We start from the raw sequence: 22,953 nt of genomic DNA on the forward strand, positions 1-22,953 counted from the left end.
CCCCAATCCGGAAGTGACCTAACAGATCTCTGCAGGGCTATGAAGCCACCTTCTGGGGTCTGGGGCTTCACCTTGGGGTAGTTAAGAGTGGGGACACAACCAAGGCAACATGTAATCCACATAGGGCCAGGCTTGGCCTGAAGCTGAGGAACTCTAGCAGCCACAGAATTCCCAGAGAAGCAGAACCTTTGATATAGGGACCGTGGTTTCCAGGCAGACACTTCCAGTTTGAGTGCAGGGCCTTTTCACATCAGCTGCTGATATCCACGTCCCACAGGACGCATTGGCCGGGCTTTGTGTCGCTTTTACTGTTCAGTCTTAAACTTCAGGGAAGTCACTAGGACACACAGCGGGGTCCTTCACTGGGCAACCCTCACAGTGCAGCCATATCACCTCTGAGGCATTTCCGGGGAGGGGGAAGGGGAACTCTCTCCCAGAGCTCTCTCTTAGCTCAGGCACAGGAGCTGCTGCATCCATCTGGTCTGGGAGGAAGCTGATAAACAAATAAATAAATAAATAAATAAACTTCTTACCCCAAGGGCAGACCCCAAAAGATTTTTAACAATGAGCAAAAAGCTGAAGAGAACGATTGATTCCTTATACACAGAGAAAGAACAGGTATCCAACCCCAAGGAAGTTAACAGCAGAGAGTCAGCAGATAACAGCCTAAAGGGGAATGATACCTGCCTCCTATTACATAACTCTCTCCTAGAAGAGACTATTAAAAAGTTAAGAGAGTTTTAAGAAAAAGGGGAAAAGGAAAGAGAAGCTATGATAGAGAATAACAGTGTCCTGAAATTTGAGTTGGAAAAAATAAAGAATTCACAGGAGATGAAGGGAAACAAAATTTGTGAATTAGAAAAGTTTAAAAAAATCACAGGAAAGTGGCATTTCTGAATTGGAAAAGATAAAAATGTCTCAAGAAAGTAGGATTTCTGAATTGCAAAAAGAAAATAACTCTCTAAAAAAATTAGGGAAATGGAAAAAATCAATAGAGTAAAATAATTCATTTAAAAACTCAATTGGGCATATACAAAAAGAAATAAAAAATGTGAATGAAGAAAATAACTCATTAAAAATCAGGACGGAACAAATAGAAATGAATGATTCATTAATTATCTTAGAAGTAGTGATTAATTTCACTTGTGTTTTTGTGTCCCCACTTCAGTGTTTGACATATAGTAATTTTCCCCATTCATTTATTTATATAGTCATATGATTATTGATATCAATTTTATATCTCACCAGAGGCAAAGAAAATAGTAATACCTTGTAATCACAATGATGTTCTCTTTTCTCATTCCCTGAATGATTGCTGCATATTCTTCATTTATTCCCTTTGAGCACATAAAACAATTAAGGCACGGGGGATTTTTGTATTCAAAATGATTTAATAGTGGAGATTTGCTCAGGGGGACCTCTGTTTGACATGGCCTCCTGGTCACATTTAAAGCATTCTGCTTGAGTTAGCTGGAAATTGATAATGCTTTTTAACTAGAGGCAAAATTTTATCTCTTTCTCCAAAGGACTTACAATCTTAAAGGGAAAAGAACAACTCATTTATGTGAGTTAGTATCACATTTTTACTTAATCTAATAGAAATAGAGATAATGGTTGAGATGTGTGATTTCTTGATTTAAGGACATGCCCTCAATCTACCATTTAGTTTGGCAACTTAAAACCTTAAAGAGTTTTTTTTTTGTTTGTTTTTTTTTTTTTTTTTTTTTTTTTTAAGAATACTGAGAGATTAAGTTACTTACCCATGGTGACATATTCAATATGTGCCAAAGACTATACTTGAACCCAACTCTTCATAGTCCAAAATCCATTCTGTACTGACTATGCCATGATGTGTCTCTTTAATAAAAAATAAAATGATGTAACAAAAATATAAAAGTAATTAGCAATGAAGGGAATCTCTCTGATTTAAGCTATCTATAGTTTGCTATGATGAGTTTTAGTAAGTTATGTCATGCCTGTATGGAATATATGATCATAACAGAGACTCTAATATATAAATAATATTCCTCCCACCAAGATTCACAAAACATACCATAAAATGAAATCATATTAATCTTTTAAATACAGCTAATGCTGTATTATTCTCAATGTGGAATGGGCAATACACGAATTGATAAATAAAGATACATGAAAATATATTCTTTTCAAAATATATGAGATTCAGAAATATGGAAAAGGAAGAAATTTATAACCAAAGAAGAAATAGAGATCATTATTGATCACAAAATAGAAAAAAATGATTATATCAAATTGAAAAGTTTGTGTACAAACAAAACTAATGAAGACATGATTAGAACTGGGAAAACAATTTTATAGTCAAAAGTTCTGATAAAGGACTCATTTCCAAAATATATAGAAAATTGACTCTAATTTATAAGAAATCAAGCCATTCTCCAATTGATAAATCATCAAAGGATATGAACAGACAATTCTCAGATGAAGAAATTGAAACTATTTCTAGGCATATGAAAAGATGCTCCAAGTCGTTATTAATCAGAAAAATGCAAATTAAAACAACTCTGAGATACCACTACATACCTGTCAGAAGGTGGTAGAGTGACAGGGAAAGATAAAGCAGAATGTTGGCGGGGATGTGGGAAAATTAGGACACTGATACATTGTTGGTGGAATTGTGAATTTAGGGAGATAAATTTGCACTAGACAGCAATTTGGAACTATGCTCAAAGAATTATCAAAATGTGCATACCCTTTGATCCAGAAGCATTACTACTGGACTTATATCCCAAAGAGATTTTAAAGAAAGGCAAGAGACCTGTATGTGCTAGAATGTTTGTGGCAGCCCTCTTTGTAGTGGCCAGAAACTGGAAACTGAGTGGATGCCCATTAATTGGAGAATAGCTGAATAAATTGTGGTATATGAATATTATGGAATGTTATTGTTCTGTAAGAAATGACCAACAGGATGATTTCAGAAAAGCCTGGAGAGACTTACATGAAATGGTGCTGAGTGAAATGATTAGGACCAGGAGATCATTATATAGCCAACAATACTATATGATTATCAGTTCTGATAGATGTGGCCATTTTCAACAATGAGATGAACCAAATCAGTTCCAATAGAGCAGTAATGAACTGAACCAGCTTCACCCAGTGAAAGAACTCTGGGATTTGAATATGAATCACTACATAGAATTCCAAATTCTCTATTTTTGTCTGCCTACATTTTTGATTTCCTTCACAGGTTAATTGTATACTGTTTCAAGTCCAATTCTTTTTATACAGCAAAATAACTGTTAGGATATGTATACATATATTGTATTTAAGTTACACTTTAACAGTTTAACATGTATTGGTCAACCTGCCATCTGGGGGAAGGGGTGGGGGAAAGAGGAAAAAAAAGTTGGAACAAAAAGTTTTGTAATTGTCAATGCTGAAAAATTACCTATGCATAAAATTTTTGTAAATTTTAATTAATTAATTAATTAGAATAAAAAAATAAATAAAAATATATGAGATTACCTTTTTTTTTTTTAAATTTATGTCAGTGTATGTGGAGTGAGGGGTTGTATGAGTGTGTATACATCAATAGCCAAGTACTTTTGAAGTAAATGTATATTTTTTCTTCTTTTTATTAATTTTAAAAATATAACTTTTTGACAATATGTATGTGTGGGAATTTTTTACAACATTATCCCTTGCACTCACTTCTGTTCCGAATTTTCCTCTCGTTCCCTCCATCCTCTCCCCTAGATTGCAGGCAGTCCCATACATGTTAAATATGTTATAGTATGTCCTACATACAATATATGTGTGCAGAAGGAAATTTCTTGTTGCACAAGAAGAATGTTATTCAGAAGGTAAAAATAACATGGGAAGAAAAACAAAAATGTAAATTGTTTACACTCATTTCCCAGTTCTCTTTCTCTGGGTGTAGCTGATTCTGTCCATCATTGATCAATTGGAAGTGAATTAGATCTTCTCTTCATTGAAAATACCTACTTCCATCACAGTCCATCCTCATACAGTATCATTGTTGAAGTATAATGGTCTCCTAGTTCTGCTCATTTCACTCAGCACCAGTTGATGTAAGTCTCTCCAAGCCTCTCTGTATTCCTCCTGTTGGTCATTTCTTACAGAACAATAATATTTCATAACATTCATATATCATAATTTACCCAACCATTCTCCAATTGATGGGCATCTGTTCATTGTCCAGTTTCCAGCCACTACAAAAAGGACTGCCACAAAAATTTTGGCACATATAGGTCCCTTTCCCTTCTTTAGTATTTCCTTGGGATATAAGCCTAGTAGTAGCACTGCTGGGTCAAAGGGATTGCACAGTTTGATAACTTTTTTGGCATAGTTCCAAATTGCTCTCCAGAATGGCCGGATTCTTTCACAGCTCCATCAACAATGCATCAGTGTCCCAATTTTTCCACATCCCCTCCAACATTCATCATTATTTGTTCCTGTCATCTTAGCCAATCTGACAGGTGTGTAGTGGTATCTCAGAGTTGTCTTAATTTGCATTTCTCTGATCAATAGTGATTTGGAACACTCATATGAGTGGAAATAGTTTCAATTTCATCATCTGAAAATTGTCTGTTCATATCCTTTGACCATTTATCAATTGGAGAATGGCTTGATTTCTTATAAATTAGAGTCAATTCTCTGTATATTTTGGAGATGAAGCCTTTATCAGAACATTGAATTGTAAAAATGTTTTCCCAGTTTGTTACTTCCCTTCTAATCTTGTTTGCATTACTTTTGTTTGTACAAAAGCTTTTTAATTTGATGTAATCAAATTTTTCTATTTTGTGATCAATAATGATTTCTACTTCTCTTTTGGTCACAAATTCCTTCCTCCTCCACAAGTCTGAGAGGTAAACTATCCTATGTTCCTCTAACTTATTTATGATCTCATTCTTTATGCCTAAATGATGGACCCATTTTGATCTTATCTTGGTATGTGGTGTTAAATGTGGGTCCATGTCTAATTTCTGCCATACCAATTTCCAATTTTCCCAGCAGTTTTTGTCAAATAATGAATACTTATCCCAAAAGTTGGGATGGTTGTGTTTGTCAAACACTGGATTGCTATAGTTATTCCCTATTTTGTCTTGTGAAACTAACCTATTCACTGATCAACTAGTCTATTTCTTAGCCAGTACCAAATGGTTTTGGTGACTGTTGCTTTATACTACAATTCTAGATCAGGTAAAGCTAGGCCATCTTCATTTGACTTTTTTTCATTAATTCCCTTGAAATTCTTGATCATTTGTTCTTTCTTATAAATTTTGTTGTTGCTTTTATCTAGGTCATTAAAATAGTTTCTTGTGAGTCTGATTGGTATAGCACTAAATAAATAGATTAGTTTAAGGAGTATTGTCACCTTTATTACATTTGCTCGGCCTATCCAAAAGAACTTAATGTCCTTCCAGTTATTTAAATCTGACTTTATTTTTGTGACAAGTGTTTTGTAATTTTGCTTATATAATTGCTGACTTTCCTTTGGTAGATTTCCAAATATTTTATACTATCAACAGTTATTTTGAATGGAATTTCTCTTTGTATCTCTTGCTGTTGGATTTTGTTGGTGACATAAAAATACTGAGGATTTATGTGAGTTTATTTTGTATCCTGCAACTTTGCTAAAGGTGTGAATTGTTTCTAATAGCATTTTTGTAGATTGTCTGGGGTTCTCTAAGAATACCATCATATCATCTGCAAAGAGTGATAATTTGGTTTTCTCAGTACTTACTGTAATTCCTTTAATCTCTTTCTCAACTCTTATTGCAGAAGCTAGCATTTCTAATACAATATGGAGTAGTAATGGTGATAGTGGGCAATCTTGTTTTACTCCTGATCTTACTGGGAAAGGTTGAAGTTTATCCCCATTACATATGATAGTTTTAAATATATGATCCTTATTATTTTAAGGAATAGTACCTTTATTACTATACTCTCAAGTGTTTTTAGTAGGAATGGATGTTGGATTTTCTGCATCTATTGAGATGATTATATGGTTTTTGTTAATTTGGTTATTGATATACTGGATTATGCTAATAGTTTTCCTAATACTGAACCAACCCTGCATTCCTGGTCCCACTGGATCATAGTGTATTATCCTGGGGATGATTTTCTGTAATCTTTTTGCTAATATTTTATTTAAGATTTTATCATCAATATTCATTATGGAGATTGGTCTACAATTTTCTTTCTCTGTTTTCAACCTACCTGGTTGTGGTATCAGTACCATGTCTGTGTCATAAAAGGAATTTGGTAGGATTACTTCAATCCTTATTTTTTCAAATAATTTATATTACATTGGAGTTAATTGTTCTTTAAAAGCTTGGTAGAATTCACATGTGAATCCATCTTGTCCTGGGGATTTTTTTCTTAAGGAATTAATTAATAACTTGTTCTATTTATTTTTCTAAGTTGGGACTGTTTAACAAATTTACTTCTTCCTCCATTATTCTGAGCAAGCTATATTTTTAAAAGTATTATTCCATTTCATTTATATTATCTAATTTATTGGCATGAAGTTGGGCAAAGTAACTCATAATTATTGCTCTAATTTCCTCTTCATTAGTGGTGAGTTCTCCCTTTTCATTTTTAAGACTAACAATTTGATGTTTCTCTTTCCTTTTTTAAGTCAGATTTAATAAGGGTTTGTCTATTTTGTTGTTTTGTTTTGTTAATTAATTCAATACTTTTTTACTTTCAATTTTATTAATCTTTCCTTTTATTTTTAGAATTTCAAGTTTTGTGTTTGTGTGGGGGTTTTTAATTTGTTCCTTTTCTTGCAGTTTTAGTTGCAAGCCCAGTTCATTGACCTTCTCTTTCTCTATTGTATGCAAGTAGGCCTCTAGAGATATAAAATTTCCCCTTATTACTGCTTTGGCTGCATCCCACACATTTTGGTATAACATCTCATTATTTCCATTTTCTTGGGTGAAGTTATTAATTATGTCTATGGTTTGCTGTTTCACCCAATCATCCTTTAGTATGAGATTATTTAGTTTCCAATTATTTTTTGGTCTAATTTCCCCTGGCTTTTTATTGAATGTAATTTTCATTGCACTGTAGCCCGAAAAGGATGTATTTACTGTTTCTGCCTTACTGCATTTGAGTTGGAGGTTTTTATATCCTAATATATGGTCAATTTTTGTATAGGTTCCATAAACTGCTGAGAAAAAAAATGTACTCCTTTCTGTCTGCATTTAGTTTTCTCCAAATATCTATCATATCTAACTTTGCTAGTATTCTATTTACCCCTTTGACTTCTATTTACCCCTTTGACAGTCTATTTTTAGTCTCTTCAGGATTTAAAGTCTGCTCTGTATCCATATAGAAACTATCAATAGTTAGAGTCCTTTTAAATTTTTTGCTCATTTTGTCAGAGAAGAATCAAAGAAAACTAACAAGAGAAATAAATGCAGTCTTCTTTTTTTGGCGGGGAGGGTGCGGCTGGATGGTGTTACCCAGATTCTTCTATAGACTGTGGGGGACAGCAATAAGGCACTAGCAGGATACCAATGTCCATGCTGGATCTGTGCTCTGTGGCTCTGAAGCTCTAAGAAAAAACTGAGTCACTCTGCATGGGGGTGGCTAGGTCCTGAGAGATACTAACTTTTTGGGGTTTTAGTCTCAGAAAGGCCAGAGATCGTGCCCCTTCCCCCTCAGATCTGTGCAGTGTGAGTTGCCTGCCAAGCTCTCGCTGTTGCCCTCAGCCTGTGCCGATCTGTTCATCCCTGCTCCCGAGCAAAAACAGACCTTTTCTGGTGAATTTCAAGGATGTCTTCAGTTAGTAATTATTTGTGGATTTTTTGTTTTGTTTTGTTTTGTTTCTGGTGAAGCACTAATTCCGAGGCTTGGCATGAAATAAATTCTGAGAGAAAATGCGGAGTTTAACCAGATGTGTGCCTCTTCTCCGCCATCTTAGTTGGAAGTCAAATGTATTTTTTTCAATAAAGGAGCCGTGGGGGTGGAGCCAAGATGCTGGAGAAGATACACGTGATTCTGTAAGCTCCTTTCTTCCCTCAATACCAATTAGATAAATTCAGCCTCAGAAATAGCACTGGACTGATAGAAACCACAAGAACTAGAAGCACGACTTACCAGCTGAAGAGAATCTGGAGTTTCAACAGGAAAGGTCAGCTCCCAGGGGAGGAATAAGAGAGGCCACTCCAGATGGTTGGGTGCTGGCACACTGCACCGATTGCGCTGGGGAGGGCTCTGGTATCAGAGAAGCCACTGAGATAGAGGAATCTGGCACAGGCTGTTAGCTCTTCTCTGCTTATAAAACAGCAGTTCAGAAGAGAAATCAACCCACTTTAAAATTTAAAACCATATTAGATCTTCCCGGATCCCGGGATCCAGCACGGTGGGTGTGGCCAACTTAGGCTGTCTGGGCTTTCACCTGGGACTAGTTAAGAGATTGAAAAGTTGGCGGTAACTCATAGTTCCTGGTTCGGCTGGAGGCTGTGGAACTCAGCCCCAGGAAGTCCCAGAGAAGCGGAACCTTTGAACTGGGACCACGGTTTCTGGCAGATACTTCCAGTTTGAGCACAGCGGCTTTTCACATCAGCTGCTGACATCCACACCCCACTGGGACGCATTGGCTGGGCTTTGTGTTGCCTTTACTGTTCAGTCTTAAACCTCACAGAAGCCACTAGGACACAACGCCCTCACAGCACAATCCTGCTAGTCACCTCTGAGGCACTTCCATGGAGGGGGAGGGGAACTCTCTCCCAGAGCTCTCTCTTAGCTCAGACACAGGGGTCATGGCATCCATCCAGTCCTGGAGAAATCTGGTAAAGAAATAAATAAATAATTTCTTACCCCAAGGACAGACCCCAAAAGATTTTTTAACCATGAGTAAAAAGCCAAGAAGAACTATAGATTCTTTCTACACAGAGAAAGAGCGGGTATCCAACCCCTAGGAAGTTAATAGCAGAGAGTCAGGAGATAACAGCCTAAAGGGGAACGATACCTGCCCCCCATCACATAACTCTCTCCTAGAAGAGACTATTAAAAAGTTAAGAGAGTTTGAAGAAAAATGGGGAAAGGAAAGAGAAGCTATGATAGAGAATAACAATGTTCTCAAATTGGAGTTGGAAAAAATTAGAATTCACAGGAGATGCAGGGAAACAAAATTTGTGAATTAGAAAAGGTAAAAAAAAATCACAGGAAAGTAGCGTTTCTGAATTGGAGAAGATAACAAAGTCTCAAGAAAATAGGATTTTTGAATTGGAAAAAGAAAATAATTCTCAAAAAAATTAGGGAAATGGAAAAAATTCAATAGAGCAAAATAATTCATTTAAAATGAAATTGGGCATATACAAAAAGAACTAAAAACTGTGAATGAAGAAAATAACTCCTTAAAATTCAGGATGGAACAAATAGAAATGAATGATTCATTGAGAACCCAAGAATTAGTCAAACAAAACAAAACAAAAAAAAAAAAAAATGAAAAGCTGGAGAATAACGTCAAATACTTACTGGGAAAATCTATAGACCTGGAAAATAGATCTAGGAGAGATAATCTGAGGATCATTGGACTTCCCGAAAACTACGACCAAAAAAAGAGCCTAGATTCTATTTTACAGGAAATTATCAAAGAGAACTGTCCAGAGATAATAGAAACAGAAAGAAAAGTAGATATCGAAAGAATTCATCGAACTCCTTGTGAAATAGACCCTAAAAAAATAACACCACGGAATATTGTGGGTAAGCTGCAGAATTACCACACAAAGGAGAAAATCCTGCAAGCAGCTAGAAAAAACAATTCAATAAAGGAGCCGCATATTGTTAATCCAGATTCATGCTTCAAATCATTTTAGTGATAAAAAAATAGGTCAAAAGAGGAAGAGTGCCCCAATTTTACATCAGATGTTTTTGCTGTATTATCTCTGGGCCAGTAAAATTTGAGCATTAGGCAAATTTATTGAACAATAATTGGGCCTATAGAGCATTATGCTAAAATCTAAAGAGATAAAAAGTTTAGATAAGGCAAGGCTCATGGAAATTATAGTGTATATTAAATAATTCAAAATACTCATAAAGGTACACTGAATTTTTCCAATAAAATGGAATTAATATTACTATTTTCCACTATTCATTTTCTAATGTCAAATACACATATTTTATAATCTAACTCAATAACAAATCAACAACCACTTTGTAAATGCCTAATATGAACAATTACTTGCCTCATGCAAAGTGAAGAAAATACTATAAATTTCTTTTTCTTAGAGTCAGTAACACTAAAATAACAACAAGAATGTAATTTTACTTAAAACAAGTTATTTGACATTATGTAGATACATAGTTAATATGTGCTTTTACAGTGTAATCTGCAAATAAAGATATATGGATGATACCACTATATCTAGGGCAACTCTATTCCATTTGAACTCTACATTATATTTTCTCAATAACATAGCAATACTTTTGACAAACCTAGGTCTCTCTTTTCTGTGTTTCACTTGCTACATAAAGCTAAACAGTAAACAAAGTTAAGACTTTTTTATAACTTTAAAAAAAAAATTGTGTAATTTTTTTTTTACATATATGTGGGAGGAGGAGAAATCTAGGAGAAGAATCTTTAAGACACTGTTTTGTTCTATGAAATCACTTATTTTTCTATCAGCAATAAAAATTGGAGTACTACAGTACCTCTTAAATGAAATCCCATCACCCCCAAAAAATTTGACCTAATTCTGCATATGGGAAATACTAAATAGATGAAGAATTTATCAATTGTGATATAGGGTTGCCTGGACCACTGCTGATCCATAATTCTTCTCCTGGTTCTTTCTCTGTTTTATATAAGTTCACATGTCTTTCCATTTTAATCAAAAGTATTCATAATTATTTCTGAGCCATTCTTTATTAGTAATATACTGCAGTCTACTAATAGTCACCATAAGCTTCTTCATTGCCCATTGGGGGACATAAATCTTAGACTGATTCTGCATGCTGACAACAAAATGGTTTCTGAATTAAAGAAAAGAAGCCAAAAAGGATCGGTTATCTTTGGGAAACTGTTCAGTGTTTTTAATTAGCACCGAATTCTCTGACAAATGAATTCATTTTTTTAAAAATAAATATTCTTCCAGTGATACTGTATAGGTTGTAAAAATGCATAATTTTTCAACTGTAAATATAAAGTGTCCTATATTAATGAGGCCCATGGGTAGTGAGGGACTTCACTTGATTTCCCATAACAAAGGGGTGGCATTGTATGACTCAACAAAAGGCAGAATACATATCTTTAGGCTGTTCTCACCTTACTCTTCTTCAAGGGCAACTATAATTCCTACCATGAAGAGGAACAAGAATTTGGGATCAAAAGTTACTACTTTGTTTTTTGTTTTGTTTTGTTTTATTTTTTCAGAGACAAAGGGTACTATCATTAACTCTATCTGATCCTTTAAAAACTGATGAGATTTAATTTGAATGTTGAGTGTTGTGTCTCTACTGGAGGAAGCAGAAGTCCAAGCTCTACATCCAAAGCTTGTCCCCTTTCTCACCTAATACAATTTTCTCAATGAACACACATAGGGAAAAGAAAAGAAAAGCATTTATCCAAATAATAGCAAAAGAGAAATCAAATACGTTAAATGTAGGGAAATAGATATTGGATAACAGAGTAAAATAGCTCTCTTCTTAGAAATGGACAGTTGTAGATCTCACACAAGTGGGAACTGCCTGAAGTTTCTACTGTAGCTAGTTGGAATAGGGATATGGTAGAAATTTTCAGTTTCTCTCAAAGCTCCCTAGAGTCTTTTCTTTCAGTATCCTCTAGGAGGTTTGGCCTCTTCAATCTTCTAAAAAAGGCTTGATGAATCCCCAAGGAATCTTAAAAAAGTTTCTTCCACTCTAGAAAATTCTGCTCTAAAATTACAAAACACTTGCTACAAAAATAAAGTCAGATTTAAATGACATTAAGTGCTTTTGGATAGGCCAAGCGATTATAATCTAGATGACAATACTCCCTAATCTATTTATTTAGTGCTATACCAATCAGACTTCCAAGAAACTATTTTAATAACCTAGAAAAAAATAACAACACAATTCATATGGAACAACAAAAGGTAGAGAATTTCAAGGGAAGTAATGAAAAAAAAATCAAATGAAGGTTGCCTAGCTGTACCTGATCTAGAACTATATTATAAAACAGCAGTTACCAAAACCATTTGGTATTGGCTAAGAAATAGACTAGTTGATCAGTGGAATAGGTTAGGTTCACAGGGAAAGATAGTAAATAAAAATGGCAATCCCGTGTTTGACAAACCCAAGAACCCCAGCCTTTGGGATAAGAACTCAATGTTTGACAAAAATTGCTAGGAAAATTGGAAATTAATATGGCAGAAATTAGGCATGGACCCACACTTAACACCAGATACTAAGATAAGATCAAAATGGGTGCATGATTTAGGCATAAAGAATGAGATCATAAATAAATTAGAGAAACATTGGATAGTTTACCTCTTAGATTTGTGGAGGAGGAAGGAATTTGTGACCAAAAGAGAAGTAGAAATCATTATTGATCACAAAATAGAAAATTTTGATTACATCAAATTAAAAAGCTTTTGTACAAACAAAAGTAATACAAACAAGATTAGAAGGGAAGTAACAAACTGGGAAAACATTTTTACAATTCAATGTTCTGATAAAGGCCTCATCTCCAAAATATACGGAGAATTGACTCTAATTTATAAGAAATCAAGCCATTCTCCAATTGATAAATGGTCAAAGGATATGAACAGACAATTTTCAGATGATGAAATTGAAACTATTTCCACTCATATGAGTGGTCCAAATCACTATTGATCAGAGAAATGCAAATTAAGACAACTCTGAGATACCATTACATACCTGTCAGATTGGCTAAGATGACAGGAACAAATAATGATGAATGTTGGAGGGGATGTGGAAAAACTGGGACACTGATGAATTGTTAATGGAGTTGTGAAAGAATCCAACCATTCTGGAGAGCATTCTGGAATTATGCCCAAAAAAGTTATCAAACTGTGCATACCCTTTGATCCAGCAGTGCTACTACTGGGCTTATATCCCAAGGAAATACTAAAGAAGGGCAAGGGACCTGTATGTGCCAAAATGTTTGTGGCAGTCCTTTTTGTAGTTCTAGAAACTGGACAATGAACAGATGCCCATCAATTGGAGAATGGTTGGGCAAATTATGGCATATGAATGTTATGGAATATTATTGTTCTGTAAGAAATGACCAACAGAATGAATACAGAGAGGCTTGGAGAGACTTACATCAACTGGTGCTGAGTGAAATGAGCAGAACTAGGAGATTATTATACACTTCAACAATGATACTGTATGAGGATGTATTCTGATGGAAGTGGATATCTTCAACATAGGGAAGAACTAATCCAATTCCAATTGATCAATGATGGACAGAATCAGCTACACCCAGAAAAAGAACACTGGGAAATGAGTGTAAACTGTTAGAATTTTTTATTTTTCCGCCCAGGTTATTTTTACCTTCCCCAATTCTTCCTTTGCAACAACAACAACAACAAAATTCGGTTCTGCACATATTTATTGTACCTAGGATATACTATAACATATTTAATATGTATGGGAATGCCTGCCATCTAGGGGAAGAGGTGGAGGGAAGGAGGGGAAAAATTCAGAACAGAAGGGAGAACAAGGGATAATATTGTAAAAAAAATACCTATTTATATGTCAAAAATATTATAATTATAAAATTAATTAAAAAAGAAAATTCTGCTCTATTCCTCCCAAAGGACAGGAAAAAATCTTCACCAGTGGGGAGAGTTAATGGGTTTCACATGTGCAAAAATTTTTGTAGCCATCCTTTGTTAGGGGCAAGGAATTGGAAACTGAGTGAATGCCATCAGATAGGGAATGGATGAATAAGTTAGGATATATGTATGTTATGGAGTATTATTCTTCTATAAGAAACAATCAGGAAGATGATTTCAGAAAAGTCTGGAGAAACTTACATGAACTGATGCTAAATGGAATGAACCAAGAAAACATTGTATACAGAAACAAGAAGATTATGTGATGATCAACTCTGATGGATTTATCTGTTTTCAGTAATGAGGTGATTCAGGCCATTTCCAATATACTTGTTAGGGGAAGAGTTATGTGAATCTTTAGAGAGGACTCTGGGGACTGAGTGTGAAACACGACATAGTATTTGTACCTTTTTTGTTGTTTTTGAGTATATTTGTTTCTTTCTTATTTTTCTCTTTTTTCCTATTTTGGTTTGTGTGTGTGTGTGTGTGTGTGTGTGTGTGTGTGCGTGTGTGTGTGTGTGTGTGTGTGCCGAATGATTAATGTGAAAATATATATAGGAGAAATGCATGTGTTTAACATATATTACATTACTTGCTGTTTAGAGGAGAGAAGTGTGAATAAGTGAAGAAGAAAAACTTGGAAAACAAAGTTTTGCAGGAGTGAATGGTGAAAACTCTCCTTACATGTATTTTGAAAAAAACAAACAAACAAAAAAAAAACCTATTATTTTCTTTTTTGTATATAGCGTTTTATTGACAAAACATATGCATGTGTAATTTTTCAACTTTGACCCTTGCAAAAACTTCTGTTCCAAATTTTCCTCTCCTTCCTTCCATTCCCTCCCCTAGATGGCATGTAGTCCCATACATGTAAAATATGTCAAAATATATGCTAAATACAATATATGTAGACATATTTACATAGTTGTCTTGCTACACAAGAAAAATTGGATTTTAAAAGAAGGTAAAAATAACCTGTAAAGAAAAACAAAAATGCAAGCAAACAATAATGAAGAATGTAAATGCTATGTTGTGGTCCACACTCATTTCCCAGTTCTTTCACTGCATGCAACTGGTTCTGTTCATTACTGAGCAATTGCAACTGATTTGGATCCTCTCATTATTGAAGATAGCCACTTCCATCAGAATTGATCCTCATATAGTATTGTTGTTGAAGGGTATAAGGATCTCCTAGTTCTGCTCATTTCACTCAGGATCAGTTGTTGTAAGTCTCTCCAAGCCTCTCTGTATTCATCCTGTTGGTCATTTCTTACAGAACAATAATATACCATAACATTCACATACCATAATTTACTCAACCATTCTCCAATTGATAGGCATCCATTCATTTTCCAGTTTCTAGTTGTTAGGTTCTTACTAAGTGCTAATGAGATAATGAGATATTGGGTTTTTATTAAGTGCTAAATCGGTACTTGACAATTTTCTAGTTCCAGCCTTTCCTGGTAGTTTGACTTGTGAATTGACTTGTGATCGGCAGCTTCTGGAGACAACAGCAGGGTACATCTAGTTACTACAAAAAGAGCTGCCACAAACATTTTGACACATACAGGTCCCTTTCCCTTTTTTAATATCTCCTTGGGATATAAGCCCAATAGTAACACTGCTGGATCAAAGGATATGCACAGATTGACAAAAAAGCTATTATTTTCAAAAAGGACATAAGGAACTTGGAAACATGCACAATATCATTTTTTTAATTATTGTATTCCCAGAGCCTAGCCTTGTGTTGTACATTTATAAGATAGCATTTGTTAAATTGAGTAAATTTGATTTAAACAAAGACATGTTTTGAGGGATGAATGGCACTTTAAAAAAAAAAAAAAAGATCAAGTTCATATACAATAAGACTCACAAAGAAGTGTATGAGGTTATTAAAAATAAAGAAAAAAGATGCATCTAGAAAGCAAAAAACAACTTGATGGGCTTTAAAACAGAGATAAGATAAAAATTGTAGCTCAATCAGTGGGCAATAATAAGACTCAATGGTTATTAGTAATCTAAAAAATAAATTTATGAATTTTCTGAAGAAAGAAAAATGAGTGTTTTTGATAAACAATTCTTTTTGATGTACGAATTTATGAGGAGAAGAAAGGCAAAAAGAAAACAAGAATGGTGAAAATAATATAGAATAAAAACAATAATAAATAAATATATATGAATTCATATTAAATACTATGACAAGCTATAAATATAAAAATATTTTTCCTTCTTTCAAGAAAGTCAAGGACAGTTGTAAGTGCTCTCAAATGTGAAGGCTACATAATTTGGTTTCACTTAATTAAGAGTATGAAACTTATTTAAAAGTGATAGTAATATAAAAATAGCAATGTTACATGTTTAAAATATTATTGCATGAATGATATAAGAGATAGTAAATAATTATGTTTATAATTAGAGAAATGTTATTCATGTAGCAGTAATGTTATATAAATAATAGATAATTTAGATTTCCCACTAATAACACAACGGTGTCTGAAGATCTCCAAGAAGGCCCTTAATCATTTGAGTAAAGTCCAAGAAAAATTAAGAACTAAATGTCACTCAGAATAAAGAGAAATATATGAATTTGTATCTGGATTTTTGGAGGCAATCCCCACATGGATGAGATTACAGACCTTTCAAACTATTAAAGAATTTTTTTTTTTACATCATAGTCTAAATTTTTACTTTTACTTTAGTTCCTATTTTTGCTGAGGGAGAAGGAGATAAGAAATTCTCTGATATAGGACACAATGAAGAAAACTTATTTTATAATCTTGTATGGTTCTCTAGGACACTGTGAATTTAAGTGAATAATAAAAGATCACATAGCCACTTTTTGTTAAAGATAGTATTTCAATCCAGATTTTCTTGACTCTAATCCTAGCTCTCTAGCCAATATATTATACTTATTCTTGTAATTGTGGCAATTAAAAAATACTGTCATTAAGTTCCCAGTCCTATGTTTTTGTGATGAATCAATGAAACAAAAAAGCATTTATTAAACAAAGTAACCCTGAGGATTTTCCCTTCCACTATTGACCAGGTAAAAAAGGCTGTTTTGCCTCATTTTTCACCTAGCCTTGATCATTGAATGGGAACTTTCTCAGTAAAAGTAAGACCTGGCAAAGATTTTAGCTTAAAAAGGCCAGTGTCTCTCACTATATCTAGAGCCATGTTCAGACCTTCTGATTTATATCTTGCCACTGCAACTAGATAGTTCTGAAGCATAAAATGAAGCTAAGTTTGAACTTATATCCCATTCCTCATTTAAATCGACTTCTTTTGTAAAGTCATGGCATCAGTTTCCTGACATCACCTTAGAGAATGAAGGACAAACAATATTTGTATACTGGGCATATAAATTGAAAAGCCAAGAAGTTTCTGAACTATAGATCACCTTCTCATAGGAAAAAAATTATGGATAAAAGTTTTTAATTAGGGTACAGTAGTAAGAAGTTAGAGTGTGAAAAAGCAAATTGGAAAATGAATCATTGTGGTCTGATAATGGTGAAAATCACCTTTATAAAAATAAAATGATAATTATTGAAGATGTAGAGTTCTACCATATATTTAAAATAATTTCCATAGAATAATAGAAAGGAAATTCCTTACTCAGCCTAATAATTTTACATATGAAGGGAACTAAGACTCAGAAATACCATATTACTTGTCTAAGCTTTCATATTTATTACTATAAGCAAACCTAGGGCATAGACTTACAGACACCTGGTGCAGAGACCTTTCGACAGCCATTTTTTCTTTTTCTTTTTCTTTTTCTTTTTTTTTTAGTTATTTCTTTTTTTGTTTTGTTTTGTTTGTTTGTTTGTTTTTATAATTATAACTTTTTTTTGACAGTACATATGCATGGGTAATTTTTTATAACATTATCCCTTGCACTTACTTCTGTTCAGATTTTTTCCCTTCCTCCCCCAACCCCCTCCCCCAGATTACAGGCAGTCTTATACATGTTAAATGTATTATAATATATTCTACATACAATATATGTATGTAGAACCAAATTTTTTGTTGCACAGGAAGAATTGGATTGAGAAGGTAAAAATAACAGTTTACACTCATTTCCCAGTGTTCCTTTTCTGGATGTAGCTGATTCTGTCCATCATTGATCAATTGGAATTCAATTAGCTCTTCTCTATGTTGAAGATATCCACTTCCATCAGAATACATCCTCGTACAGTATGATTGTTGAAGTGTATAATGATCTTCTGGTTCTGCTCGTTTCACTTAGCATCAGTTGGTGTAAGTCTCTCCAAGCCTCTCTGTATTCCTCCTGTTGGTCATTTCTTACAGAACAATAATATTCCATAACATTCATATAACATAATTTATCCAATCATTCTCCAATTGATGGACAACCATTCATCTTCCAGTTTCTAGCCACTATGAAAAGGGCTGCCACAACATGTTGGCATATATAGGTCCCTTTCCCTTTTTTAGTATTTCCTTGGGATATAAGCCCAGTAGTAGCACTGCTGGGTCAAAGGGTATGCACATTTTGATAACTTTTTGGGCATAATTCCAGAATGCTCTCCAGAATGGTTAGATTCTTTCACAACTCCACCAACAATGCATCAGTGCCCCAGTTTTCCCACAGCCCCTCCAACATTCATTGTTGTTTGTTCCTGTCATCTTAGCCAATCTGACACGTGTGTAATGATATCTCAGAGTTGTCTTAATTTGCATTTATCTGATCAATAGTGATTTGGAACACTCTTTCATATGAGTGGAAATAGTTTTAATTTCATCATGTGAAAATTGTCTGTTCATATCCTTTGACCATTTATCAATTGGAGAATGGCTTGATTTCTTATAAATTAAAGTCAATTCTCTGTACATTTTGGAGATGAGGCCTTTATCAGAACCTTTAACTGTAAAAATGTTTTCCCAATTTGTTACTTCCTTTCTAATCTTGTTAGCATTAGTTTTGTTTGTTCAGAAACTTTTTAATTTGGTGTAATCAAAATTTTTTATTTTGTGATCAATAATGGTGTCTAGTTCTCCCTTGGACACAAACTCCTTCCTCCTCCACAAGTCTGAAAGGTAAACTATCCCACGTTCCTCCAAATTATTTATGATTTCGTACTTTATGCCTAAATCTTGGACACATTTTGATCTAATCTTAATATATGGTGTTAAGTGTGGGTCCATGCAGTTTTTGCCATACTAATTTCCAGTTTTCCCAGCAGTTTTTGTCAAATAATGAATTCTTATCCCAAAATTTGGAATCTTTGGGTTTGTCAAACACGAGATTGCTATTTTTATTCACTATCTTTCCCTGTGAACCTAACCTATTCAACTGATCAACTAGTCTATTTCTTTGCCAATACCAAATGGTTTTGATGACTGTTGCTTTATACTACAGTTCTAGATCAGGTACAGCTAGACCACCTTAATTTTTTTTTTTCATTACTTCCCTTGAAATTCTCAACCTTTTGTTGTTCCATATGAATTCTGTTGTTATTTTTTCTAGGTTATTAAAATAGTATCTTGGAAGTCTGATTGGTATAGCACTAAATAAATAGATTAGTTTAGGGAGTATTGTCATCTTAATTATATTTGCTTGGCCTATCCAAGAGTACTTAATGTCTTTCCAATTATTTAAATCTGACTTTATTTTTGTGGCAAGTGTTTTGTAATTTTGCTCATATAATTCCTGACTCTCCTTTGGGAGATATATTCCCAAATATTTTATACTATCGGCCGTTATTTTGAATGGAATTTCTATTTGTATCTCTTGCTGTTGGATTGTGTTGGTAATGTATAAAAATGCTGAGGATTTATGAGGATTTATTTTGTATCCTGCAACTTTCCTAAAATTCTGAATTATTTCTAATAGCTTTTTAGCAGGGTCTTTAGGGTTCTCTAAGTATACCATCATGTCATCTGCGAAAAGTGATAATTTGATTTCCTCATTTCCTACTCTAATTCCTTGAATCTCTTTCTCGGCTCTTATTGCCAAGGCTAGAGTTTCTAGTATTATATTGAATAGTAATGGTGATAGTGGGCAACCTTGTTTCACTCCTGATCTTACAGGGAAAGGTTCTAGTTTATCGCCATTACATATGATGTTTACTGAAGTTTAAATATATGCTCATTATTATTTTAAGGAATAGTCCATTTATTCCTATACTCTCAAGCGTTTTTAGTAGGAATGGATGTTGGGTTTTATCAAATGCTTTTTCTGCATCTATTGAGATGATCATATGTTTTTTATTAATTTGATTATTAATATGGTTTTCCTAATATTAAACCAGCTCTGCATTCCTGGTATAAATCCCACTTGGTCATATTGTATTATCCTGCGGATGATTTTCTGAAGTCTATTTGCTAATATCTTATTTCAGATTTTAGCATCAATATTAATTAAGGAAATTGGTCTATAGTTTTCTTTCTCAGTTTTCAATCTACCTGGTTTAGGTATCAGTACCATATCTGTGTCATAGAAGGAATTTGGTAGAACTTCTTCAATCCCTATTTTTTCAAATAGTTTACATAGCACTGGAGTTAGTTGTCCTTTAAATGTTTGGTAGAATTCACATGTAAATCCATCTGGTCCTGGGGACTTTTTCTTAGGAAGTTGGTTAATAGCTTGGTCTATTTCTTTTTCTGAGATGGGACTATTTAGACTACTTACTTCTTCCTCTGTTAATCTGGGCAAACTATATTTTTGAAGGTATTCTTCCATTTCATTTAAGTTATCGAATTTATCAGCATAAAGTTGAGCAAAGTAGCTCCTAACTATTGTTCTAATTTCCTCTTCATTATTGGTAAGTTCACCCTTTTCATTGTCAAGACTAACCATTTGCTTTTTCTCTTTCCTTTTTTAAATCAGATTTACTAAGGGTTTGTCTATTTTGTTGGTTTATTCATAGAACCAACTCTTAGTTTCATTAATTTTTATTAATTAATTCAATAGTTTTTTAACTTTCAATTTTATTAATCTCACCTTTTATTTTTTGAATTTCAAGTTTTGTGTTTGTCTGGGGGTTTTTAATTTGTTCCTTTTCTAGCAATTTTAGTTGTAAGCCCAATTCATTGGCCCTCTCTTTCTCTATTTTATGCAAGTAGCCTGTAGAGATATAAAACTTCCCCTTATTACTACTTTGGCTGTATCGCACACATTTTCGTGTGATGTCTCATTATTGTCATTTTCTTGGGTGAAGTTATTAATTATGTCTATGATTTGCTGTTTTACCCAATCATTCTTTAGTATAAGATTATTTTTTGGTCTATTTTCCCCTGGCTTTTTATTAAGTGTAATTTTGATTGCATTGTGGTCTGAAAAGGATGCATTTACTATTTCTGCCTTAGTGCATTTGATTTTGAGGTTTTTATGCCCTAGTATATCATCAATTTTTGTATAGGTTCCATGAACTGCTGAGAAGAAAGTATACTCCTTTCTGTCTCCATTTAGCTTTCGCCAAAGATGTATCATATCAAACTTTTCTAGTATTCTATTTACCTCTTTGACTTCTTTCTTATTTACCTCATAGTTTGATTTATCTAATTCTGAGAGTGCAAGATTGAGATCTCTCACTATTATAGTTTTGCTGTCTATTTCTTCTTGCAGCTCTCTTAATTTCTCTTTTAAGTATTTAGATGCTGCACAACTTGGTGCATATATGTTTAATATTGATACTCCTTCCCTTTACCAAGACATAGTGCCCTTCCTTATCTCTTTTAATTAGATCAATTTTTGTTTTTGCTTGATCTGAGATGAGGATGGCTACTCCTACTTTTTTGGTTTTCACTGAAGCATAATAGATTCTGCTCCACCCTTTTACTTTTAATTTGAATGTATCACCCTGTTTCAGGTGTGTTTCCTGTAAACAACATATAGTAGGATTCTGACTTTTAATCCAGTCTGCTAACTTCTTCCTCTTTATGAGGCAGTTTGCTCCATTCACATTTATGGTTAGAAGGACTAATTCTACATTGCTTGCCATTCTATTAACCCCTGCTTATGCTTTTCCCCTTTCCTTCCCTCTTACCCCCCTACCCAGTATTAAACTTGTGAACACCACTTGTTTTTCACAGCCCTCCCTTTTTAGGATCCCTTCCCCACCTTAAAGTTCCTCCCCTTATTTTACCCCTTTTCCTCACAATTTCTGTATTCCCTTCCCCTTAGCTTACTCCTTCCCTTTCATTTTTCAATGAAGTGGAAGAAGTTTCACCATAAATCGAATATGTCTATTGATACACACTATGTTCATCCCCCTCCTTTCTTTCTCTCAGATATAATAGGTTACCTTTGGCTCTTCATGAGATGTAGTACCACCACTTTACCCTTTTTTATGATATAATTTCCTTTCCACCTCTAGTTTCTAAGACAAATTGTACATATGTTCTTTACATAATTTTTTTTGGCAGAAGTATAATTCTCAAGATTTCTTTTTACCTTTTTAGAAATCTCTTGAGTTCTGTATTTGAAGATCAAACATTTTATGTATGTCTGTTTTTTTCATCAAGAATACATGGAATTCATTTATTTCCTTAAATGTCCATCTTCTACCCTGGAAAATGATGCTCATTCTTGCTGGGTAAGTTATTTTTAGCTGCATACCAAGTTCCTTAGCCTTTTGGAATATCATATTCCAGGCCCTTTGTTCTTTTAATGTAGACGCTGCTAGATCCTGGGTTATCCTTATTGTGGCTCCTCCATATCTGAATTCCTTTTTTCTAGCAGCTTCCAATATTTTTTCCTTTGTCTGATGGTTCTTGAACTTGGCCACTATATTTCTTGACGTTTTGATTTTAGGGTCCCTTTCAGTAGGTGATCGATGAATTTTTTCAATGTCTATTTTACCCTGTGTTTCCAAAACATCTGGGCAGTTCTCTTTGATAATTTCCTTGATATTAGTGTCCAAGCTCTTTTTTTCCTCACATTTTTCAGGGAGTATGATTATTCTCAAATTGTCTCTCCTGGATCTGTTTTCCATGTCTCTTGTCTTTCTAATAAGGTACTTAACATTCTTTTCAATTGTTTCCTTTCTCTGGTTTTGCTTGACTACCTCTTGGTTTCTCCTTGAGTCAGTCATTTCTACTTTTTTGAGTCTAATTTTCAATGATGTATTTTCTTCAATCACTTTTTTTATATCTTTTTGTAATTGTCCAATTGTGTTTTTAAGTGAGTTTTTTT

This window comes from Sminthopsis crassicaudata, chromosome 1 (assembly GCF_048593235.1).
Source record: "Sminthopsis crassicaudata isolate SCR6 chromosome 1, ASM4859323v1, whole genome shotgun sequence".
NCBI lineage: Eukaryota > Metazoa > Chordata > Mammalia > Dasyuromorphia > Dasyuridae > Sminthopsis > Sminthopsis crassicaudata.